Here is a 16,076-nt window from a genome sequence, read left to right on the forward strand (position 1 = left end):
GATAGGTTGGGATGATTTAGGGTTACGGCTGCTGGTGGTCCTCTTTCCTTCCATGTGGAAAATTCTGTCTGAAATAGAAGTCTGGGAATGTGGAATGAAGGAAAGACCACAGAGATGAGGCAGGAAAGGTGGAAAGAGACTGTCTTCATGCCAGCTATTTGAGTGCTTGCCTGAACTGGATGACTCAGCCTTTGTCATTTATATTTATAAATGATTTATATTGAAACAAAAGCAGAATACTATTTTTACCTTTTGGTTTGTCAGAGATCAAAGACATGGGAAAGACTGCTGGTGACGGTTATGGGGAAACAGGCTCTTTTTTATGTTATTGGGTAGAGTTTAATTTGGTACAAGTCCTGTAGAAGGCAATCTGGTGTCTATCAAAATTTAAAGTGTACATTTGAAAGAACATCAGTTGCCCTAGCAAAATGTCATTGCTAAGAACAGATCCTTCTGATATTACTGACACATGTGCATGTAGGGCACACTTAAAATGCAAAAAACTCCCTGCTGATCCAGTGGTTATACTCTGCACTTTCCCTGCCTGGGGCATGGGATCGACCCCTGGTCAGGAACTAAGATCCCCGCATGCCACGTGGTGTGGCCAAAAAAAAAAAAAGAAGCAAAAATTCTAGTTCATCTGGAGAGGCCAGAGAACTTGCCCTGAGAGGTGAGTGCAGGGAGGCCAAATGTTGGTTCTCGAGGCAAATACTAGGGGTCAGATTGAAACATTTCAAATGTATGAAATGATAGGCAAGGTAGGGATCAGTGGCTGGGAATATGATAAGCAAGTCATTGTGTTTATGTTGTATGTACACACAATGGGATATTATTCAGCCATTGAAAAGAGTGAGATGATGCCATTTGCAGCAGCATGGATGGGCCTGGAGATTATTCTACTACATGAAGTCAGACAAATACCATATGATGTCACTTATATGTGGAATCTAAAAAAATGAGACAAATGAGCTTATTTGTAAAACAGACGTAGACTCACAGATTTAGAGAATGAATTTATAGTTACCAGGGGGAAAGGGTGAGAGGGAGGGGTAGATTAAGAGTTTGGGATTGCCATGTACACACTGCCTTATTGAAAATAGATAACCAACAAGAACTTACTGTAAAGAAAATAAATCAGAAAAGGAACCGAAGATGAGGAAAGGGTCTTTGAAATAAATAAAAATTGATGTAGAAGAGTATTAGAGTCTAACCATTTGTGACTGGAAGCAAGGATGTTGTCATATTTTTAAACAAGACATAGATGGAGAAAAGTCTTATGTAAACTCTAATCTATACCGGTAAAGCCAGACTCGGAGAATCACTGATTTGTAACTGCCATAATTTAAGATTGTCTTTGCCAATCCAAAGCACATATTAATAAAAAGGAGAACAGATTGGATCATTAAAGAGATTCAAAATGCTTTAGATGTAAAATAACTGATATGATTGAGGCTATTTAGAAAAATACTAATGTGAACAATCTAATCTGGAAGAAAAATTATATAAACATTATCTGGTTGTCTTTGTCTTTTGGAGCCAGTCCCTCAGTGGTTGTTGCTGTAATAATACATACCTGTCTTTGGGATGGGACAGGGGAGGCCCCCTGGTGCTGCCATGTCTCAGGCCCTATGGGTACCAGTCTATGCTGGGCCCCTTTTCCCCCAGAACCTCTGCTCTCATCTCCCTGCCCACTGGCCTTGTGTTCCCAGCTGGCATCAAGGGCCTCTTGTCCCACTGGGTCAGAGGGGACAAGCACAGAAGGTCTATCCTGGTCAGGTGGGTACCCCAGAAGAGCTTCCTTTTCCCATGATCCTGATCCATCCACTTCTCCACTCTCTTGGATTAATGAAGTATGGGTCAGTTGGACCCTCAGGAGTCAACCTTTGTTCACGCTCAGGACTTGTGAGAGATGTGAGCAAATCCATCTTCGAAAGTCAGTGTCCCTGCTGGCTCATTGGCAAAGAACCCACCTGCCAATGCAGGAGACTCGGATTCAGTTTCTGCTTCGGGAAGATGCCCTGGAGAAGGAAATGGCAACCCACTCCAGTATTCTTTCCTGGGAGACCCCATGGACAGAGGAGACTGCCAGGCTGCTGTTCATGGGGTCTCAAAAGAGTCAGACACGACTTAGTGATTGAGCACGCAAGGATTTAGAAAAGGAGAGCTCAAGAAAGCAATTACAACTGTTTTAAAAGTTCTTGAGTAACTAACTGTGATGAACAATAGGGATGCTTGTCAACTTCTGAGGAAAAAGTGGATTAAACTAGGACCAAAGGGTGAATGTGGGGAAAAAAAAAAGAAGCAAGTCAGAAAATACAAAGCCAGAGAAGATAACGGAGTTGATTGCATTCATCCGGGCATAAGATGATCTTGAGCTATGCTGACAGTAGACACAGTAAAGAAGAAAGCAAGACTTATAGGGACTTCCCTGGTGGTCCAGTGGTTAAGAATCTGCCTTCCAATGCAGAGGACCCAGGTTTAATACCTGATCAGGGAACTAAGATCTCACACGTTGCCTAGGAACTAGAGAGCCTAGACATTCTAGAGCCTGTGTGTTCCACAACAAGAAAAGCCTGCATGTGCTACAGTGAAGACCTAGCGCAGCCAAAATAAAAATAAATAAATAAAATTAATAAAAGAAAAAGTATTATTAAAAAATTCAGCAGTAGTTTTTTTTTTTTTTTTGTAAAGTAAGTATTGCAAAGAAAGAGTGGACAGGACTTGGTGGCTGGCTGGTTAACTATATTAGTCTGCTTGGGCTGTCATAACAAAATACCACAGACTTGGTGGCTTTAACAATGCACACCTATCTCCTCAGAGCTCTGGAGGTGGAAGTCCAAGATCAAGGAGCTGGTGGTATTAGTTTCTGGTGAGGTCTCTCTTCTTAATTTGTAGATGGTGACTTCCTGCTCTGTGCTCACATGGCCTTTACTTTATGTGCACAGAGAGGACTCTGGTGTTTTTCCTCTCCTTACAAGGTCAGCAGTCCTATTGGATCAGGGCCCCACCCTTCTAACTTTATCTAACCTTAATTATATTTACCTCCTTAAAGGCCCTATCTCCAAATATAGCTATACTGGAGGTTAGGGCTTCAACCTACAAATTTTAGGTAGGCATTTGTTTTTGTTTGTGCCTAGTCACAAACCCTTTGGACTGTAGTGCCCCCCCCCCCCCCCACCAGGCTTCTCTTTCCATGGGATTCTCCAGGCAAGAATACTGGAGTGGGTTGCCATTTCCTCCTCCAGAGGATCTTCCCAACCCAGGGGTTGAGCCTGCATCTCCTGTACATCCATCATTGCAGGTGGATTCTTTACCTGCTGAGCCACCGGGGAAGTCCAATGGTGGGGTGGGTACACAATTCATTCCATAACACTAATGAACTAAAAATAGGATTTGGGGATAGGCTAATTCACTTAATTTGTTTGGGTATTTTGGGGGGGGGGGCTTTAAAGAGAGATTTGTATTCTTGTGTACATGTGAATTTAAAAATTCTGGTCTTTTCACTTATCCTTACAAGCATTCCTTTATTGCTATGTAGTGTTCATAACTCATTTTTCAAGATTATGTCTTATTCCTGGTAGTACCTTCTTATTATTCCTGGTCTTTATCTTAACTAGTTTCCCTTGGCTAGATAAACAGCTGCAAGCCCTACCCACAATCCAATATTAAGCTAACTTGGTTGCTACTTATTCATGCTGTTTCTATGTCCCCCCCCCCCCTCGCCCCCCCAGAATCTGATATGTCCCTCACTGTACTTCTAGCATGATCTGTCACTCTTAACCACTGGGCCATGAGGGAAGTTCCTATACGTCCCTCCTGATCATCTAGTTTTATCCAAGTTGGGTTATCAGAACACTTCCGTGTGCATATTTGACTGCCACTAGACCATGACTATGGTTTTTCCAGTGGTTATGTATGGACGTGAGAGTTGGACTGTGAAGAAAGCTGTGCGCCGAAAAATTGATGCTTTTGAACTGTGGTGTTGGAGAAGACTCTTGAGAGTCTCTTGGACTGCAAGGAGATCCAACCAGTCCATCCTAAAGGAGATAAGTCCTGGGTGATCATTGGAAGGACTGATGCTGAAGCTCAAACTCCAATACTTTGGCCACCTCATGCGAAGAGTTGACTCATTGGAAAAGACCCTGATGCTGGGAGGGATTGGGGGCAGGAGGAGAAGGGGACGACAGAGGATGAGATGGCTGGATGGCATCACCAACTCAATGGACATGAGTTTGAGTAAACTCCAGGAGTTGGTGATGGGCAGGGAGGCCTGGCATGCTGCGATTCATGGGGTTGCAAAGAGTTGGACACGACTGAGCGACTCAACTGAACTGAACTGAACTGAGACCATGATTCATTTCTATAGCTTCTTCACTGGCTCATGGCCCGATGTGTAGACCCAGACACACATCCAAGTTTCTCCAGATTCAAATCCTGGCTCTGTCATGTCCAAATTCTAGGGTCCAAATGTCCAAATGTCATGTCCAAATGTCCAGGGTCCATGACCCTGGATGAGTCATTTAACCTCCAGCCTCTGTTTCCTCAGACATAAAATTGAGAAAATAATAGTATTATATCTAGTTCAACTGACTATCCTGTATAACATGTATTACGCATGATTTTGTGTAAAAGTCGCTTCACCAGGTCCCAGGACATAAGTGCTTGATAAATTTTAGCCATTTTGATGATGGTGACCATGACTAGCACTCTGGAAATGTTTGTTGAATGAATTGCAGCTTTGTTCATGCACAGACAGAAAGGGGCAATGGCTTTTCTTTCTCCTCTTGTGATCCCCAGCCTCCTGTCTAGAACTTCTTACCACACATGCCTGTCTCCCAGCCCTGACTCAACATAGCCCCAGAGTGAGAAGCTTTGAAATGCTTAAGTTTCCCTCTTGGCAGCTTGAATAGGTTTGCCCTGAAGGTGCTCTAGCTTCCTCCCAAGAACCAACTTCATGGGGTTTGACTGACGTTTCCAAGTACAACAGATGTCCTGACTCACCTGGGTTGGCACCTGCTGAGGGAGTCTATAGGAGCCAGAAATGTGTTCCTTGCCCATAGCCAGGACCTCTGCAATGCCTTCAGGACTGCCCCTAATGTCAGAGGATCCCATGACAAGAAGACAAAATACCAAGGCTCAAATACCCTCTGTCCAAATATTTAAAAGTTGTGAATCAGGCTAACAAAGTGCTAAATGTATTCCATCCTCCTACCCTGACAAATGCACCCTCCTAATGGCAAGGTCAAAAAATAGATATGCATACCTATGCATAAAAATACATGGACAACGATGTAATTACTATTATTGAAATTTGCAAAACAGTAGATATGACTGAATTTAACTGTAATTGTTTCTGTCTGGATGCTCTGTAGTTTGGCCAGAGATGTTTGAGTGAATATAATAAAATATTTAAAATTTAAAATAGTTTTTATATATGTTTCCCAAGAATTGATTTTGAGCTTTTAGAAGAAAAATATATTAAAATGAAAAAGTAGCCACAACCCCCCATTTATTTAGATCTTTAATGTTTTCCAAAAGTTTCATTATTTTCTCTGTAAAGCATTTACATAGTTTTTGTTAGATTTATTCATTTCAGTTAATATTTTTGGCATGATTATCTTGTTAATAATTACCTTTTCATTTGTTACTGATGGTAGAAAGTCATTGACTTTTGTATATTAACTTTTTATTCATCCACCTTGCTAAACTTTTATTACAACTAATAATTTCTGTATAAATTTTTGTGTTTTCTGCATAGCAATAATATATAAGAATAATAAATGTTTGATTCATTTTTTCCAATCCTTATAGTTTTAGTTCTCTTCTCTTACTCCAATATAATGTTGAATTCAGATATTAGCAGGTATTCTCTTTTTGTCTTTAAAGAGAAAACATTCAGTGTTTCACAGTAAATAGGATTTTTGTTGTCAACTTTAGGTGGTTGAGGAGATTCTACTAGCTTTCTAAGACTTTTTTAAATTTTTTTTTAAAATCATGAATAAATATTTAAATTTATCAAAACTTTCCATTTACTGAGATGATCATATTTTTTTCCTTTAAATCTTTGAATTATATGAATTGGCCTTTTAACGTTAAATAGTCTTGGATTCCTGCAAAAACAAACTTGGTCAAGCTTGTTTTATACATTGCTGGAACTAGCTTGGTAATTTTTTTTTTTTTTTAGCTTGGTAATTTTTAAAGAAGAGTTTTGTGTCTGTGTTCATCTGTGAAATTGTCTTGTAAGTTTTGTGCAGTGTTCTTATCAGTTTTGGTATTAATTTTGTTATAAGTCTTATTTATTTTTGGCTGTGCTGGGTCTTCGATGCTCTGCGGGCTTTTCTCAGTTGCAGTGAGTGGGACTCCTCTCTAGTTGCGGTGCATGGGCTTCTCATTGCGGTGGCTCCTCTTGCTGTGAAGCACAGGCTCCAGCACGTGCAGGATACGTGGTTTGTGGTTCCCCGGGCTCTAGAGCATGGGCTCAATAGTTGTGGCGTAAGGGCTTAGTTGCTCCTTGCTATGTTGGATCTTCCCAGGTCAGGGATCAAACCGTGTCTCCTGAATTAGCAGGCAGATTGTTTAGTACTGAGCCACCAGGGAAACCCTGGTATGAATTATAATACCAAAAAAAAAAAAAAAAAAAATCCAGAAGTGTTTCTTCATTTACTATAATTTAAAGAATCAATATTGGAGTTTAAATATTGGAGTTATTTGATCCTTGAATGATAGAAGTTAGTAGTAAAACCATCTGAACCTGTTTTTTTTTTTTTTTTTTGTGGTGAGATGTTAATCTACTATTATGATTTCTTCAATGGTTATAGGGTTATTCAGATTTTAAATTTCTTCTTCTTGAGTCAGCTCGTTTTTTTAGGAATTCGTACATTTGCTTTTAAGTTTTCAAATTTATTAACATAAAATTGTGCATAATATTCTCCATCTTTTCAATCTATGTGGCACCTGCAGTTATATGCTATTTTTCATTCCTAATATTATGCCTTATTTGATTTATGTTGCCAGAGGTTTGTTAGTGTTATTAATCTTTTAAAATAGCATAATTTTTGTTTTGTTGATTCTTCGGTATATGTTTATTTTATTTTTCATCATTCTGTGTTCTTATTTGTATTATTCCCTTTCTTACAACTTTCTTTGGATTTGTTCTACAATTAGTTTTTCAGTCTTTTTTAAAAAACTTATTATGTAACAAAAACGTAAAAGTGTACATTCCTACTACCACCATAATGCTTTAGGTTAAAAAAAAAGTTTTAACATGTAGTATTATTGTTACTGTAGAGTTCTAAGTATTTTTAAAATTCCTGGTTTATTTTATTTAAAAAATTGTTTATCTATTTGGCTGTACTGGGTCTTTAGTTGCATCATGAGAACTCTTAGTTGTGGAATGTGGGATCTAGTTTCCCTGACCAGGGATTGAACCTGGGTCCCCTGCATTGGGAATGCAGAGTCTTAGTCACTGGACCACCAGGGAGGTCCTTCCACTGATTTATTATTTAACCCATGACTTTTGAAAATGTGCTCCTTAATTTCCAAACACATTTCCCCCCTAGTTTTGTAACTGATTTCAAATTTAATTATATCATTAGAAAAAGTGACAGGAAGCCAAACGTTTGAAATTTGTTAAGGTTTGAATATAATTAAATTTCCTAAGTGTTCCATGTATTTCTGAAAATACTTAAGTAAACCTTTTATTATGTTTTTCCAGTGTTTCTTTACAATGTTAAAATAATTTTGGTGAGTTCTTCACTTGAGTTCACAACCATGTCCCTAGTGGAAAGGTTTTCAGTTATTTGTTGGGTCAGTGGAGTTGCTTCTGGGGCTTTAGGAGGGCTGTATCTGCTATAGCCTCCACTTAGCGAGGGCTCCCTGCCAAGCACTTTGCGTGGTTTCTCTTTCAGGCCTCATAATACCATCAGGAGGTAGGAAATATGACTCCTATTTTAAAGCTAAGGAAATTGAGGCTCGGATGAAAGCAAATCACATCCTTAAGGCTGTACTGAGACTCGAACCTGGGTGTCTCCAGTCCTAGACTTGTATTCTGCTGTCCTGGTGTGAATCAAACTGAATAGGACGCCATAGTTCCACTTCATTTTCCCCAGGGTACCCTGTCCTGGGCTCCTTGCAGAGGGTCTCAGCCATCAACTAGATTGTCCTTGTGTTCAGGGTCTGGGGCTACCTCAACATTCTTTTTGGATTTTAACCCAAAACAGAGCCTTGGGTATGTTATAGACCCTCATCCTGAGGAGAACCCGCGTGCATGCGTGTACTTGTACACATACATGCACACGTGTGCCAATGACCCGGTGACAGTATAAAGGGATCATAGAGGGCCATCAGCCTTCTCTCTTCCTACTCTCCTTCAGCCCTCCACATCCACCAGAGAATGGATGCTTCCTACTCTGGGGGAAGCACGGCTAAGCATCACAAGAGAAATCATAGTGATTATCTTGCTCTGGGCCAAGGCGATTTCCAGAAGTCTCTTTTGGGACTTGTCCCAACAGTATGATTACAACTAGGTCTAAAAAAAAAATTCCTGTAAAGAAGAAAAGAAAGGGGATTATGAATTTTTTCTTTACTTTCAAATCTTTCTGTGATGTGGTTTTCTTGTGTTTATAATTAAAAGTGATGAAAAATACAATGAATTGCAGAAAGTGTGTGTTGCTTTTCTACCTGAGAAACTCCTGCAAGCAGCTCGGCTTTGCTTCCTGTAAGTAGTAACACTGCATGGACAAAAGAGTTTTTTTGGGGTAGGTTGTAGTTATTTTGTTTCATTATTTTAAAATTCATCTATTTTTAGCTATGCTGGGTCTTTGTTGCTGTGCTTGGGCTTTCTTTAGTCGCAGGGAGCCAGGGCTACCCTTCCTTGTGGTGTGTGGGCTTCTCATTGCGGTCACCTCTCTTGTTGCAGAGCACAGGTTCTAGGGTGTGTGGGCTTCAGCAGTTGTGGTAGATGGGCTTAGTTGCTCCATGGCATGTGAAATCTTCCTGGACCAGGGATTGAACCCATGTCTTCTGCATCAGCAGGCAGACCCCTATCCACACTGTTCCTCTGGGGGAAGTTTAACACAGTTTTAAAAATTCTTTTTTTATTGTGGTAAAATCTACAAAACCATTGTAACATTTTTAAGTGTTCAATTCAGTGGCATTAAGTACATTCGAACTGTTGTGCAACCATCACCATCATCCATTTCCAAAACTTTTTCTCATCCCAAACTGAAGCTCAGTACTCATTAAATACTAACTCCCCATTCTCTCCTCCCTCCAGCCCTTGGTAACCTCTATTCTACTTTTGGTCCTTATGAACTTGACTATTCCAGGTACTTCACATAAGTGGAATCATACAGTATGTACCCTTTTGTATCTGGCTTATTTCACTTAGCATGATGTCTTCAAAGTTCACCTGTGTTACAGTGTGTATTGGAATTTCCTTCTTTTTTTTTTTTAAGGCCTGAATAATATTCCATAGTATGAATATGCCACCTTTTGCTTATCCATTCATCTCTCAGTGAACTTTTGGATTGTTTCTACCTTCCAGCTATTGTGAATAATGCTGCTCTATGAATACATGGGTGTACAAATACATGTTTGAGTTTCTACTTTCAATTCTTTGGCCTGTATACCTAGAAGAGCAATTGCTACCGAGGTGGTTTTTAGAACTCATTTTTGGGACTTTCCCAGAAATTATTTTGGATTTCCTAAGCTATGGTCACTTTTTGTCCTATGAATGTGATTTTTTAGAAATTGCTAGCAGTTGTATTGCTTTGTTGTTTGGTTGCCCAGTTCTGTTTGACTGTTTTGCGACCCTATGGTCTGTATGTAGCTCGCCGGGATCCTCTGTTCATGGGATTTCCCAGGCAAGAATACTGGAGAAATTAGCCATTTCCTACTCCAGGGGATCTTCCCGATTCAAGGATGGAACCCGTGTCTCCTGCAAGTCTTCTGCATTGGTGGGCATATCCTTTACCTCTGAGCTATTAGGGAAGCCACTAGCAGTTTTGAAAGCCTTAAAAATCAATTTAAAAATGTTTTATTAAAGCAAAGCTGAGAAGTAAGGACATGAATCTCCCTTTCCTGATGAAAGGTCTGCCCGGAGTATAGAAGAGTAGTCCCAGGGCCAGGATTCAAGCTCAAATCTGTCTGAGCTCAAAGCCATGCTTGGTCAAATACCACGTTCTCTTTGTTGAAAGCAATTTGTTGGGCTATCAAATTGGGAAATGCCATTTTGGATCAAAAAGGTATGATATGAAGACTGATTTTAAAATGTTCATTATAAAGGTTTTCCATTGAGGACTGGGGTGGAGTAAGTGGGAGGGAGGCTCTAAAGGGAGGAGATATAGTTCCTCTGTTCATGGAAGTCTCCAGGCAAGAATACTGGAGTGGGTAGCTGTTCTTTCTCCAGGGACATATATATTAGTGAGTGAAAGTTGTTCAGTCGTGTCCGACTCTTTGTGATACCATGGACTGTAGTCCATGGAATTCTCCAGGCCAGATTACTGGAGTGGGTAGCTGTTCCCTTCTCCAGGGCATCTTCCCAATCCAGGGATCCAACCCAGGTCTCCCGCATAGCAGGCAGATTCTTTACCAGCTGAGCCACCAGGGAAGCCTGATAAATAAGACTGGTAAATATATAATTATGACTGATTCTAGTTGTATGGCAGAAACCAACACTACATTGTAAAGCAATAATCCTCTAATTAAAAAAAATTAATTGAAAAATGTTTTCCAATCAAGAAGAAAATAAATAATCAAGGTCTAAAATTTGGAACGTAGAGAAAAGCAGAAAGAAAAGTTACCTAGGGCCCTACCACTGACTGTCAATCAATTGTATACCTCTGTACAACGTTTAATTGCATTTTTCCTACAGTGCAGTTTACTTGATTTTGCCAGGCCGGGAAAAGACAGGCATTTAGTAACCTTGGCGAATGCCGAGCCTTTCATTTATAAAGGTTTATACTGTCAGGAGATGGGAGGGGGCGCGGCCGCCGCAGATCCGCAGCGCTCGGATCTCCCTTCAAGAAAGAACTTGTGTTCCTTTCAGCTGCGAAGAACGCGGTTAGCTGATCGCCTCTAGCAGCAGCTCCTCAGCCAGCTTCAGGCTCCTCCCCGACAGCCCCCAAACCAATGTCTGAGCGTGGTGGAGTTGCCAGCACCTACCATTTCTGCCCCTTGGCAGACCCTTCAATAGGCAACTTTTTCACCTCCCATTGCGTTGCCCAAGACTTTGCGTGATCTGCGCTGTGGTCTGAGAAGATCCCGGCCTTTTTTTCTTTCTCTCTGTCTTTTGTTACACAAGATAGGGTTTGCATGGACTCTGGAAAGCTTTCCCTGCTCCGTCTTGCCTCCTCACCCTTTATCTTTCACAGTTATGGCTCTCCAACAAATCTTTCGCTTCTAACTCCAGCCTGTACCTGTGTGTTTTTTTGTGTGCTCAGTCGCTAAGCCGTGTCAGATTCTTTGCGACCCCACTGACTGTAGCCCACCAGGCTCCTCTGTCCATGGACTTTCAAGGCAAGAATACTGGAGTGGGTTGCCATTTCCTTCTCCAGGGGATCTTCCCCACCCAGGGATCAAACCCTCGTCTCCTGCATCTCCTCCTGCATTAGCAGGCGGATTTACGACTGTGCCACCTGGGAAGCCCAGCTCTGGGTCTGCTAATTCCTAAGTCCATCATCTGCTTCCTGGAGGACCCAGATGGACAGAGGTGGTGACTACTGATGAAAAGGTCTATGCCTGTTTCTGAACTTTTATTCCTTTTTTGGAAAGCTAAGCATAGAATTTCTACACCAGGCAATGTTCAACATACCATCAATTCTGGGCTTTACTCAGTTCAGTTCAGTTCAGTCGCTCAGTCGTGTCCGACTCTTTGTGACCCTCATGGACTACAGCACTCCTGGCCTCCCTGTCCATCACCAACTCCCAGAGTTTACCCAAACTCATGCCCATTGAGTCAGTGATGCCACCCAACCATCTCATCCTCTGGGCTTTATACAAAGCATGAAAGGTTTTTTTTTTTTAAATAAGAATTGAGTTTTCGACCAGATGGCCAGAGCCTGGAGCCCCGAAGTCTGAGTTCAGTGCCCCCGCAGGCCTGTGAGCCATGATTCTGGAACCTTCGGACCTGCTGTTGGAGCGAAAGGGGCCAGGGCTTAGGGCTCAGGCTCTGAGGGCGGTGCTGCTCGGGTTGGGGGGCGGGGCTTAGGGAGGAGCCTATGCTGGTGGGGGCGGGGCCTGGGTGGAGGAGGAGCCTGAGGAGGGGTTTGGGTGGAACAGCTGAGCCAGAGATGGGTCCAAGGAGAGGAACCTGGGGTTGAGTTTGTCCAATGAGCAACGAGGGAGCAGAAGGCGGGGCCTCAGAAATTCTAGAACCAGTGAAGCTGGGTGGAAGATGGGGAAGATGACGCTGAAAGACAGGGGTGTGGGTTTATGGTTGGGGCCCTGCCGGTTGGGGTGGGGAGATAAGAAAAAAGTTTCCTGAGTATTTTCCTCAATCAAATCTTATGTCCTAGTATTTTAAGAAGCACAAAATGGTGGACTAATGGTAAGAACTCTGAGAAACCATAGAAGAAAGACTAATGAAAGAAAGCAACGTGGAGAGCAGATTCTATGGTAACAAAGATGACAGATTAAGACCGACACAAGAAGGGGATGATTAGGAACAAGGCAGCTGCTTTCCAGAAGTCCTGACGGTGAGTAATCAATAAAGTCTGATGAATGTAGAAGAACAGAACATAGTAAAAATGTGTTATAGTTGAGTGTTTTGCAATGCAAGTGAGTGTGAATTAAGCACTAAACACATAAAATGAATATATGAAAGTAGTGGTATCTGTTGTAACTCACGCCACTGTAGGAGCTTTTAAGAGTCGCTAATAAAATAATAATACATTTTATTTATCTGACTCTGGAAACACAACAGACCATTTCCAGGTGGCCATGCAGCTCTCCTCCCATGGTCAGGCAGGCCAGATACAGAGCTGGAGTTATAACCTTCCTTTTCATGTAGCCTGGTGAGCAGCTCTTGCAATAAGCTGTGTCTCAGGCTGATGGCAAGGAGGGCTTCCCAGGTGGTTCGGTGGTAAAGAATCCGCCTGCCAATGTGGGAGATGCAGGAGATGAACGTTGGATTCATGGGTTGGGAAGATCCCCTGGAGTAGGAAATGGCAACCTACTCCTGCATTCTTGCCTGGAGAATCCCATGGACAGAGGAGCCTGGTGGGCTACAGCCCATGGGGTCACTAAGAGTTGGACACAGTTAACACCCATGCAGGCTGATGGAGGCATGTACCTCGTGTCTGCGGCTCTGAAGTCTTGCCTGTGACACCTGCAGCTGCCCGCTGGGAAGCAGGGGCTCTGTTCTGCTCTTGTCATGAATGCCCAGCGCTTGTGTCTAGGGCCTCAGCGACATTCTCCTCACTGGTCCTTTTACTTCCTTGATACAAAAAACCGTGTTCATGCTCCCTCCTTCTCCTGCACCCCAGTTAGCCCAAGAACTGCATCTTTGCCTGGCTTAGGGGTTCCTCAGCCTGACTGCCCCATTCACTAACACCCAGGCTGCATGCCTGACCATTGAACACAGAACATCTGGAGGTGGGGCCAGGTGGCAGCATTTTAAAAAAACTGCCCATGTGATAACAATGTGTGGCCAAAGTTAAGAATCTCTGGCTTAGCTAAACCCATTTCCTTGATGGAAGGAGATAGGAAGGGTACCCTTCCTACAGATTTTGCCCCAGGCCCATTCACTGACCACATCACTGCCCTTGAAGACAGAGCCAGGTCACCCTCATCTTGCCCCGCTATCTTGTCCTCGATGAAATAAAATTAATTTTTTTTGTGTGGAAGATCCTTAGATTTCGTACTTTCCGCATTCCCATGTGTGTGTGTGCTAAGTCGCTTCAGTCATGTTCCACTCTTTGCTGACGCTCTGGACTGTAGCCCTCCAGACTCCTCTGTCCATGGAATTTTCCCAGCAAGAATACTGAAGTGGGTTGCTTTCCCCTCCTCTAGGGGATCTTCCCAGTGGATTCTTTACCACTAGCATCACCTGGGTCATGGGCCTCCCATGGTAAAGAATGGTAAAGAATTCAGCTCAGATGGTAAAGAATTCTACAGTGCAGGAAACTCGAGTTTGATCCCTGTTTTGGGAAGATTCCCCTTGAGAAGGGAATGGCAGCCCACTCCAGTATTCTTACCTGGAGAATTGCATGGACAGAGGAGCCTGGCAGGCTACAGTCTGTGGTATCGCAAAGAGAGGGACACGACTGAGTGTGACTAACTCACCTTTTTACTTCCAGCTGGGTGGTAGTAGGGGGTCAAGAGAGCAGTGTAGGTAGAGGGCGGCTGCAGCGGCTCAGTTTCAAACTAGGGAGTGAACTTCTACACTTTTCCAGCCTGGAGTTCCTTCCAGGCAGAGATGCCAGGGAGGAGCATCCAGTGAGACCATTTGGATGGGCACACGCACAATCGACTCATCTCACAGACTTGGATCAAACTCTGTGGCAGAAGCAACAGCTACAGGCTGGACCAATAGGTTCCCTTGAGTGTGTAGTTCAAGTTAATTTTTTTTTTAAGAGTCTGATGGGTGTTTTTCAGACCCTTGTATATTTATTTATGTAGGCTGCTCTGGGTCTTCGTTGCTGTGCTTAGGCTTTCTCTAGTGGCAGCGAGCAGGGGCTCCTCTCTAGTTGCGGTGTGCTGGCTTCTCTTCTTGCAGAGCACAGACCCAAAGGCTTGTGGGCTCCGTAGTTGCAGCTTGAGGGCTCTCCAGTGCAGACTCAGTAGTTGTGGCGCAGGGGCATGTGGGCTCTTTGAAGACCAGGTATCGAACCGGTGACCCCAACATTGCAAGGCAGTTTCTTAACTGCTGGATCACCAGGGAAGCCCCAGGTTAATTCTTTATCATGCACGGTTCAGATGATGTCTCTCTTGACCTCCAGTTGTGGCACAAACTCCTCTCAAACTCCTCCCAGAACTTTCCTTAGTGTAGTACCAGCTGGACTCTATGTGGCCCCGTCTGGGTTGACTGTTTGCTTTCTTTGTATGTGGCTTTTCTCATTATAATATCAGACTGTAGAGTGAGGGCTTGTTGCCAGGGCTACTGGATATAGGGCATATGCTGTTTTAGCCTGACCTTATTTAGTTACACTTCCCCTTTGTTCCAGCCTCTTCCAGGCCCCTTGCTATTGTGGTCCCCCCAAAACAGGCTGATGTTTCTCTTTTTATAATCACTGCTTCTCCACAGGTTCTTCTGGATGTTTGCCCTGAGTTCACTTTCTATTTCTGTTGACTGATACCGTCTTCCTCCTCCAGTATGAATTACTGCCTCTGAGCAATGAGGTCACCCATCACCCACCTCCCAGGTTATTGCGAGGAGTAATTGAGATAACGTGTGTAAGCACCAGGCACATTGTAAACACTTATACAAATTAACTGTAATTATGTAAACAACAGTCATCCTGTGTGGTATGAGCTCTGATAGCAGGAAGTAGGAAGTATACCAGGAATTGTTCAGTACACTGAGAAATGTTAAACAGTGGCTGGTGACAACTGCTGTGTGTCTGGGAGTCCAGCACCCCCACCCATTCCCTTTATTTACTTATTCACTAAACGTTCGTTGAGATCAGCAGTGGTCATTTGATATATTCACAGCTGCCTAGTGTCTTTTTTTTTTTTTAATTGTGGCCAAATACATATAAGATTTACCATCTTAACCATTTTTAAGCATGAGTTCAGTGGTATCAAGTACATTCACGTTATTGTGTAACCATCGCCACCAGCCATCCACAGAACTCTTTTCATCTAGTGCTGCCCAGTGTCCTTGTGTATCTGGGGAAATTCCTCTTCTGTCTTCCCAGTGAGGAAGTCAGAAGCCACACTCCCACCTGCCCTGGGACTGGTATGCAGGCCTGTGACCCGTCTCCACCTGTCAGATGCATCCATGCGGACCTTGCTTCAGATGGGAGCCACAGGAAGAAGCAGGCTTGGGTGAGGCTGCCATGTTTGCTGGTGTGGATGGCAGCACAGGTGCCCAGCTTTTGGTGATGGCGGCTGCCATGATGGTGTGTCCCAGAGGT

General features: G+C 43.0%; 1 long non-coding RNA gene and 1 other non-coding gene across 2 annotated transcripts in view; one reads left to right on the top strand and one right to left on the bottom strand.

Annotated features, from left to right (window-relative positions):
• The window catches only part of LOC133056942 (uncharacterized), a 45,023-nt gene that overhangs the window by 13,350 nt on the left and 15,597 nt on the right, over positions 1-16,076 (top strand). Inside the window, exon 2 of the long non-coding RNA XR_009692938.1 lies at positions 12,516-12,695. This is a non-coding gene — a long non-coding RNA (uncharacterized LOC133056942). The remainder of the gene's footprint in view (positions 1-12,515; positions 12,696-16,076) is intronic.
• Positions 7,408-7,480, bottom strand: TRNAG-CCC (transfer RNA glycine (anticodon CCC)). Its single transcript has one exon. It is a non-coding gene; the product is annotated as a tRNA-Gly (tRNA).

The sequence above is a fragment of the Dama dama genome, chromosome 5 (genome assembly GCF_033118175.1).
Source record: "Dama dama isolate Ldn47 chromosome 5, ASM3311817v1, whole genome shotgun sequence".
Classification (NCBI taxonomy): Eukaryota; Metazoa; Chordata; class Mammalia; order Artiodactyla; family Cervidae; genus Dama; species Dama dama.